Genomic DNA, 10314 nt, shown 5'->3' on the forward strand with positions numbered 1-10314 from the left:
AATCATGTATGTCTGTGTGTGGTTTTGTGTGTGCAAGTGCAGGTGTCTGAGAAGGCCAGAAGAGGGCTTAGCAATCCCTGGAGCTGAAGTTACAGGACACTGTAAGCCATCCAACATCCATGCTGGGATTCAAACTCCAGTCTTCTGTAAGGGTGTTCTCTTAACCCCACAAGAGCAAAAGCAAACCCTTCCCTATCAACAAGAAGAGAAACTGATCAATAGACAACTTTTTTAAAGTAATGCATTTAGAGGCTACACTTACATCATCTGGAAAATTCACACTGTACACCTCAATGACCATTCATGATCATTCCCTATGTTTATCAATAACTTTAAATCAAATAATTACCATTGCTTGAGAGGATAAGCATTAAGTGCTAAGCATATATCCCCAATGAAAGAGAAGGGCAAGCTATGTCAAAGGATGGGTGAAAGAAAAGGGGATAGAGAAATGTTTTCCTCATTCTTAAAGATGCAGGTTTTATGTGAGTAAATGACATCATAGTATCATGTGCCCTTTATGATACCCCGAATCCAAACCACAAGTAGTCACCTCCCTGAGGCACATGCTTCAGTGGTTCATATGTCATGCTGACCTCTTTTGCATTTTGCTTTTATAACAGCAAGGTGTCTCATGACAATCTCTAGATTGTCTTTCCTGTACTATGTTCAAATTGTGCCTTTCTTGTTAATATCTCATTCTCACATATCTTATGTATCCAGTTAAATTAAAAAATCATTTCAGTGTAGATCAGTGTGTGATATTCCATCACATACACCAGAAAACAATCCCCAGTAAATTTGTTGAATCAATAAATGAATGTGTATGAACAAATAGAAAAATGAATATATTCATGAGCAGCATTTAAAACATTGGGTGAAAACAACCTTGATTTAATGAACACTTCACAAGTGTTTTCATGTGGATTAAATTAATTTCACACCTTTCAATCATGAGCTAGTGCTTCTCTGCCCACAGACTCTGACTTATGTAATAAAGAGTGAACAGAAGAACTGAACATGTATTGAATTCTCAGTTAAATTCAGACACTGGGTCAGTTTTGAGGCAATTCAGACTCAGTGAGAGAGCAGACTGCGAGGTAGTCTGTGTGGCTCCTCCAAGTTCTGGTGATATTGGTTTATGGCATGAGAGGAACTAAGGGGAAAAGGCCCAACTGTTCCCTGGACAGATAGGAAAAGGTCTTAGTGTGTTGGCTTGACTGATAATTATCAAACCCGGGAGTATTCCTGTGTATTCTCCAAGGCCACCATGAGTGGGCTGCAGTTTACAATGACCTCACTCCCCTTCTATCCCACAGTTTGCAAAAAGCACAAATGCTACATGCCCAGATTAATGATTAATACTTTTCCTGTACTGAGAAAACAGCCCAGAAAGACCTACAGTATGCAGAAACTGAGTAACCAAATGAAGGTCACAGTAAGAGGGAGGGGGGTCTATAAAAGACAATAGATAAAAAAAATGGATGATGCTTTGAAAACAGAGAGTAGGGAAAGCCTTTGAAACAAAAAAATCAAAGTATAACATCCATACCTAAATGATTCTAAATTTGGGGGAGCTCGAGAGATGACTCAGTAAAGAAGAACACTGCTGCTCTTGCAGAGAACCTGGGTTCAGATCCCAGCACCCACATAGCAGCTCTTCATTGTCTGTAACTTATGTTCTGGAAGATCTGATGCCCTCTTCTGGCCTTTATGGTCACCAGGCATGCATGTAGAGCATGTACATATACGTACACAAAACACTTGTATGTGTAATACAAAATAAATCATCTAAAAATTAAAATAAATAAATAAATAAATGACTTAAGCACTTTCCAGAATTTCAAGAATAAAATGCCACAGTTTTAAACACATTATTTGTATTGATTTTTTGGAAATTTCATACAATGTATTATGAAAATCTTTATTCCCCTCTCTCCCAGTTCCTCCTATATCCACCCCCATCTCCCTGTAGTTCTAAAATAACAGATGAAACAAAAATTTTAAAGGAGGAAGTATTTTTAATTCAGTGGTAAAAAGATTATCTCCCTAATACATGAATAAAAGTCAGGAAAAAGCATAAATACATTAAATAGAAAAAATGGACAAAGAATCGGGGGTTAGTGTAGTGTGAGGTTTTTGGCCTGGCTAGCTCAGTTGGTAGAGCATGAGACTCTTAATCTCAGGGTCGTGGGTTCATGCCCCATGTTGGGTGCCAATATGTAAAAAGAGTCCTTAATTGATCTAGATAATAAAAGGCCAGAGTCAGATATAGAGGGAAATGCTGAGAGATCAGAGAGAAGGAGCAAGCCATAGCCCACGTTATCCCCTAAGCATCTATGCTTATTTTCTGTTTGTCCCTGCTTATATACTGTTACTGCTCAGCTACATCACTTCCTGCTTGTCTGTACAGACCTCCAGACCTCTATGGTTAGTTAGTGGCAAGCTCTATTCTCTGACCCCCGAATAGGCTTTATTTATGCAAAAAAAGATATCACCACAGGTTGGCAATGACCCCACCATTTTATGTACGCTCAACATTTCTCTTACTAGAAACACAAGTGCAGCCCATTGGGGTGGGTTTCAGTGTCAGGAACAGCAGGAAAACATGTGGTGACCTACACTCTGCAGCTTACCTGCCTGGGCACTGAACACAGCATAAAAAACACTGAGAGTGAGAAACAAGTATGGGTGATGATTCAATAAGATCTGTATTCTTGTCTCTGGAGGATGTGGGCAGAACCAAAGCTGTGAGGCAGAGAACTTGCCATCAGGGCCCATACTACAGAACTGGCAACTCCAAGACCATACAATTGAAAAGGCACAATGAGAATGCATATGTGCGCATAAATATTGCATTACCTACATGGACTTTTTTACTTTATTACCTCTGTTCTTTCTAATATTCACATTTAACACTTTTATAAAAATAAAAATTAATATGCACATGAAAGAAAGCAAGAAAGCAAGCAGGCAAGGCAGCAAGAAAAAAGACAAACAGATGTGGATTATGATTTGGTATAGCTATCAGGATTGGAGATAATTATCTGGTTTTCTCAGTTCTCTGACTATCAGGTGACAGTAACAATCATAGTTCTAAGGATATATTGTTTATGGGAGGTTTAATTGACAAAATGCATTGAGAGCACTTGACCCAGGCACTAAACACTAGTGATCACTAGTGCTATTGCATCACTTTATTGGTGTTCAGTTATACTTGTCCATTGGACAAGTGGCAATCACTGGCCACTAGAAGGACTAGACATGCCTTGGCTGTTTCAGGTGCCCCTTAAGTGCTCAACTATGGAGACAGTTTATAAGTTGGACCAGGCTGAGATGGATAAAATAAGACTACACTATGGTGGTGAGGTCAAACAGGCTGGAGAGCTCAGTGGTGCAAGGTCACCACAACATCACTATGACCTCTGCTCTCCTGGAAAAAGCTACATAGTACAGTGCCAGGAGGCAAAGCTTTGAGCCAAGCTAAGGAAACAATGACCCAGGATTTGTCAGAAGGGGAGGATAAAACTGCTATAAATAGCAAGGAAGGCCATAGGTAGATGCTTATTAAAACAATCTTCAAAACTGTCTGTTTTCTCAAAAACAACAAAAGATCTGGTGCAACTGAGTAACAAGCATGAACTTGTTATTTTTTTTCCTGTGGGTGTTCTGAAATTATAGTTGATCTTTCCCAAATCTAAATGAGAGAATAAATGACAGGAGGGAGAGTGGAGAGTGGAGGTGGGTACATTTTAACAAGAAGTGGAAGGGATGCTTCAGACAAATATAATCTTAGAAGATGGGGATCCTCTCATTTCTGATGAACACTTGGATATGCACTACTGGAAAAGAAATTAATGGCCAAGAAACAGCTGCTGTGGAGTGAGGGCACAGCATGGCACAGAGGCTGGAATAGCATCAAGGTGGAATGTCTCCAAATATTCCCCATTTACCAGGACACTGAAGAGACCTGGGAAGTGCATTCCCCATATTTCATGGTAACAAAAGCTCACTGACCAGTCAGTCAAAACGTATACCACTTGTCTAGGGTGTACCCCGCTTGGACTCAGTGTCTTAATGTCTAATGTCCCAATATTTTCCTTGTGTGATAGGGCCTCCAGGTTACTGGCCCCTCTTCCAATTTCTCCCTCATGGATACCAATTTCCCTGCATCTGTTCAAACTGTGGAAATTCAAACTGTAGATTAAATACCTAAGAGGTATTTCTCACCTTTGCCTGCTGCTTAGCTTGAGCATGTTCACTTGAATTTCAAACTCCAGAAATGTACCTTCTCCTCATCTGTAAGGGCATCCATCTTCCAGTTTCCCCTGTGTTGCTGAGCAGGACACAGGACACAGTGCCAAATCCTTGATTATTGTGCTAGTTAGTTTTTTTTTTAACTGTCACCTTGCCACAGTCAAGGATTACTTTGAAAGAGACAGCCTGTTGAGGAATTAACTGAATCATATTGGTTTCTGGGCATGTCTGTGAGGAGTTGTGTCAGTTGTTAGCTGCTCCAACCTACTATGGATGGCACCATTCACTAGTCAGGGAGTTCCAATCTGTATTAAAATGAATAAAACTACCAAAGAGCAAGCAAGAAGCATTAAGTATATCCAATTTCCTCTGATACTGACTGTAAATGCGCTGTGATTGACTGCTTGAATTCCTGCCTTGACATCCTCCTAATGATGAACTGTAACCTCAAACTATCACCCAAATAAACTATCCCCTCCCCTAAGCTGCTTTTGGTCAGGGTATTTGTGACAGCAACAGAGAGAAAACTAGAGCAGTCATTATGTTCACCCACTCCCACTCCTATTCCTAAAGCCATTTCTCTATTATTCAGGGTGACAGCTTGTCCCACCTCATCTGATGCACATTCAGCGTCTGTCTGCTCCTATGGTCTTCTCCTCTCTCCTACCACCTTCTCACCACCTCTGTTTGAGCACAAGAGCATCTCACTGATGCTTTCCCAGCTTGAACACATTGAGTCTTGCCTCAAACACTCTGTGGCCTTTCTCCACAGTCTCAGAGTGATGGTCTATGAGCTGTTTGAAGATCATCCATTCATCACTTCTTTGTTCCTGAAACATTGTTTTTTTTCCTTCCCTGAGCTTCTGAATCTCTTGTGTATGTTTCACAGCTGTCCTTGACTAGTTCTTTCACATCTCCTAGATATCTACTGGAAGATGTCTCCAAGTCACTGTTTAAATATTAGCTAGACCTAGTACCCACACTCCAAAGCCAAACCTTTGACCGCCCATGGTTATGTCTCAGATACTTAACAAACATTTTAAACTTCATGTCTTTGAAACCAAATTCCTGGTTCCTCTTCTTTGATAAAATATTCTTCTTATAGGCCATCCCACATAGTAAGTGGAAGCCTGACCCCTCAAGTGGTTCTGATTGTATACTACCCAGCCAAGACTTCCTACCAATCCTAAAGCAAGCCAAGACAACTCTTGCCTTGAATATCTTTTCATAGACCTGGAGTATATTTCCTATCTACCTCATGATTATCCATCTTTCTTTTTTTCTTGGTTTTTCAAGACAGTGTTTCTCTGTGGCTTTTGGAGGTTGTCCTGGAACTAGCTCTTGTAGACCAGGCTGGTCTTGAACTCACAGAGATCCAGCTGCCTCTGCCTCCCAAGAGTTGGGATTAAAGGGGTGCACCACCAACGCCTGGCAATTATCCATCTCTTTTAATAATTTTTCTGACCACCTTTTGTATAATATAAATCCTTGTCATAATTCTCTGTTCACCTCTTCATATCACTCCAGGATGTCCTAGTTGCTTTCTGCATGTTACTTTGTTATTAGTTTTCTCTCTCCTATTCAGGATAAGCTCTACTAAGGCTTAAACTTAACTTTGATAGATATAGACAAACTAGGTACACAATAGACACTCAAATGCCTGTCAGATGGTGGATGAATGAATTAATGACTACCACCACAACATTGTAGCATATTTACCTGCCAGAACTCTTCTGCTATATTATATCTATTGGCTATTTCTTTTTCTGTCATACAACACTATAATCCCCTTAAGATAAAAGGAGAATTTGTTTGTGGGGGTGGAGGCACCGTGTACATGTGGAGGTCAGAGGACAACATTCAACCACCTCTCCCCTTCCAGCACAAATAAACATACACACTGCATCAAAGTGCATAAATACAGCTCAAAACTTCCAGTTACTTAGCTTTCACATCCTTGGCATGAACATTTGCCTTGGACTACCCATGCAAAAAAAAAAGCTGGCTGTTAGTTGAATTGTTACCATCTCTACCCAAAACATAAGGCGTGCCACTGAGAAATGAGCTGCCTTTTCAGGCATGAAAATGAAGGGAACTTTTACTGAACCATCAGGAAAAAAGGTGACCTTTCAAAATAACAACTACAAAATGAGAAGAATGCTGGCCAATGAGTCCAAAATACTGACTGTCTAATAACCTTAAGCTCAGCATTTTCTCACCATCTCAGTCATTATTAATTCTCAACACTGCTAAATATTTTCATGCATTGCCTCATTTAATTTGTATTATGACCTTATTAAAGTCTGTGCTGGGAGATGAGAAAGCTGGAGCTAACAGAGTTTAAGTAACTCACTTGGAGTCACAAAATGTAAATACCAGAGTGGGTCTCATCAAGCTGGACCATATCATGAAGAGATGGAGAAGCACTTTTTCCTGTCCAGTCCATAACTCGTAGACATTGCAGAAGAGGGGTGGAAAGAAAGGATGTCAGAGGCATTGGATGACTACAAAGAAACAGCACTTTCCAGAGACAACAGATGAACTCACGGGGAAATGTAACACAATGCACAAGGCCTATGCATGCTCAAGCCATGCCAAATTACAATATGGACACCAAATTCTCACCCTTAGCCCAGGAGCTATTGCCAATGGAGAGACTTTGGGATTCTCTATAGAGGGCACTATACTTTCAACTTCTCTCATTGCCCATGAAACCAACACTTCTCAGTTCTCAGAGGTTTCTCGAAGACCTATCTTGTCTTTCATTAATGTGAACCACTTGATCCATGCAGTCTGCAGTTGATAAAGGAAATGGAAGTTCAGAAAATGCCATTGCATGGTGTTGGGAATCTGGTCCCAAAGAGTGGTTGTTTCCTTGTGTAGAAAGTATATTTGTTAACAAATGTCCAAAATGAGACCAGGGACATGGCAGTGTACCACAGAACCACAGAACTTGCTCTCCACCAGATGGTTTGGGATTTGCCACTTCAAACAACAATTCTGAGAGCAGGGATTTGTTATATTTGGAAGGAAAATCAGGGGCAACTCAGTATCATAGTTACCTCTCTATTGCTTTGAATAGACAGCATAACCAAGGCAACTTACATAAAAATGTATTTAACTTGGGGCTTATGGTTCCAGGGAGCTAGAGTCCATGGTAATCACGTCAGGGAACATGCAGCAGGCATGCAGGCATGCTGATGGAATAGTACCTAAGAATTTAAATCTAGATCTTCATGTTGGAGGTAGAGAAACAAAGAACGCTAACTGGGAATTGTGTGGAGTGTGGGTTCTTCAAACTTCATGACCCACTCCCAGTGACATACTTCCTCCAGCAAGGCCATACCTCCTTGTCCTTTCTAAAAGTTCTACCATTGGGGACCAAGCATTCAAATACATGAGCCTATGGGGAAATTCTCATTCAAACCACCACATTTCAAGACCATCCCTGTGAAAGCATAGCTTATTATGGGCAGATAGCATTGCTCAACCCTCATGTTGACACTGGATTATCTTGACTCAGGCAACACGTGTCTCAGCTACCAGCTGCTTCATAACCAAACACACAAAGTTAAAAAACAGTAAGAAGAAACCACTGGTCTGTGAAATCAGACTGGATTAGAGCAGGGGGAACAGACTATCAAGAGCAATATCTCATAAAGAAATTAAAGTCCATACAGTGGATGGGACTCAGCCAAGGTGACAGAGGAAATCAGTAGCTGCACAACTGCTTTTAGAATCAATGTTCAAATCTTCAGGCTTAATTGTTCACCTTCTTGTCTCATCCACAATTTCAACTCACAGAATCCCATCTTTTAGTTTCCATGGTGAAATACTTCTCAATAAACCCTACAGCATAATAAATGTTGTAGACCCTGTTATGTTTTTATTTAAAAAGAGAAAAAGAGAAAGCTGCAAGATGAGACATGTTAACTAGTTTATTATATGGCCCGGCAGTAAGGAGACTAAGAGAGAAGAGGAACAGGGGTAATGGCTGACTGCCATGGCCGGTCACCACAGAGAGGCAGACAGAGCGCATAGGTGGGAGAAGAGAAGAGCAGAGAAGGAGTGATCAGAGAGAGAGAGCATGGCGTTAAGAGAGGAAGCAGAGAGAGAGTGAAGCAGGAAAGTTGGAGCTTTTAAAGGGAAGACTGTGCATGCACACTGAGGTTCCACACATGCCCAGAGTCCTCATGCATGGCAGGTGATGTGGTGATGACATAGCACGTTTTCTTGTGCTTGGCCTGACTGTTGTTAGGGGGAAAGGTCTGTCTCTTAAAGAGGTAGAGCCGATCAGCGTCAAAGCCTGAACCTTTCATCCCCACCTCTACTTATTATTAAAATAGGTGGGGTGTTAGACATGGCAGGTTAAGGAATAAGGGCATCGAATTCTCAAGACTGCTTCCTGCTGACATGGGGGGTGTTGACCATCTTTGGGGGACCCGAGAAGGTTGGGGTGCTGCCATATCCTGGGGTAGCTGGTTGTTTCATTGCAGTTCAGGCTGTATGGAACTCCCTGATGCCTCTTAGACCTGTTTGTTTGAATCCAATTCAGCTCCCTGGAACTTACAAGAATCCTTAGAGTTTGTGGAAACATAAGTATTATTAGACACATTAGCAGCATATTCTTGTAAGAAACTTGGCTGAAAGTATTACCATTTTAAAATTGACAGATTTTTTTAGGACAATGAAAAGCATCTTAATCTTGACCTAGTATTTATGATTGTACAGTGGTATTGTGACATGTCCAGCAGGCCAGGTTATTTGTGGGTCTCAAGGGGGTATCACCTAGGGGGTCAATGGGGGCGAGAGAGGAGGGAGACCAAGCGCATAATGAAAGACAGAGTCGGTCTGAGTCGCGTCAAGGTCTCGTTTATTGAAGGGTAAAGCTTGCTTATATGTAGGGGATTTTGCTTGGGGCAGGGTAGGAGGGTAGGAGGAAATGGAAATTTTAAGAGGAAGTGAAGATAAGGTTGGCCTTGGCCCATGTCCTTGTGACCGGTCAACCGCAGAGGAATCCGAGAAGAAAAGAAACAACATGTTTTGAGCAACATATCGAAAAAGAACATCTTGTGGCTAGAACAGGTCAGAGTGGGTGGCTGTGCAAGATCTTGCTCGAGATTCTCTTTGGCCCTCAACAGTATTGTAGAACTGACTATGAACAGTAGCATGAGAAGTAGAGAAATCAGGAACATATTTCATTCTTTTTAATGTCTCAACTCACTTTATCATCACTTAAGCCTTTTTATCCTCAGACCTTTATAACTTTAATTCATATACATTACAGACCCAATGAGCTGGCTCAATGCATATGTATAGTTTCTAACAACACATTGATGACCAGACTTCAATTCCTGGGACTCATAAAATACATCGAAAGAACTGGTTCCTACAAGATGTTCTCTGAGCTCTGCACACACACACACACACACACACACACACACACACACACACACTTAATAAATAAAATAGAATTAAATAGTAATTTATTGTATTCATTAGCCTCTGTTGTATCCAGAAGTAATGAGCTGAGGGAACTCCAGCCCCATGCCTTTACTGATCCTGGGACCAGAGCATTCTAATCCAGTATACAGTTCTTAACCACAGGCTGTCCACTATGCCTGAAATGTTCTCCACCTAGTTAGCTTGAGCTACTAGGTACAAAAAAGGCATGGGTAGTGGAGCTGTTCCTGTTTGTACAGCTTGAAAAGCTTTTGTTTAACCTTAGCCACAACTTTCAGAATAAAGCCTCAAATTTAAGAGATATAGATGTCTTGATTCTGGGGCTGTCGGGAGCCAAAAATTATGCTATTAGAGAATTTCTCGGGGTCCAGGCCTCCGGTTCTAGTATCCAGGAGCACTAGGCTCCATTATATTGCAGATGCTAGCTGATTGCTGTTGAATGGCATAGCCTCAGTGGAGAATGTCCCCTAGTTTTGCATCTCTACAGAACTAAGCATTTGAATACGCCTGCACCAGGGTGGAAGGCAGGTCTTCCTGAGTAGAGACTGTTTTGAGGTATCAGCTGAGAGGGCCCAGGGAGAGGTTGAGAGAGAA

The 10314-nt window shown here is 41.2% G+C and overlaps 1 non-coding gene across 1 annotated transcript; it reads left to right on the forward strand.

Moving 5' to 3' along the window:
- Positions 1 to 2142: 2142 nt before the first annotated feature.
- Positions 2143 to 2215, forward strand: Trnak-cuu. The gene has a single exon. It is a non-coding gene; the product is annotated as a tRNA-Lys (tRNA).
- Positions 2216 to 10314: the final 8099 nt, after the last annotated feature.

The sequence above is a fragment of the Cricetulus griseus genome, chromosome 7, assembly GCF_003668045.3.
Source record: "Cricetulus griseus strain 17A/GY chromosome 7, alternate assembly CriGri-PICRH-1.0, whole genome shotgun sequence".
In the NCBI taxonomy this organism is placed as follows: domain Eukaryota; kingdom Metazoa; phylum Chordata; class Mammalia; order Rodentia; family Cricetidae; genus Cricetulus; species Cricetulus griseus.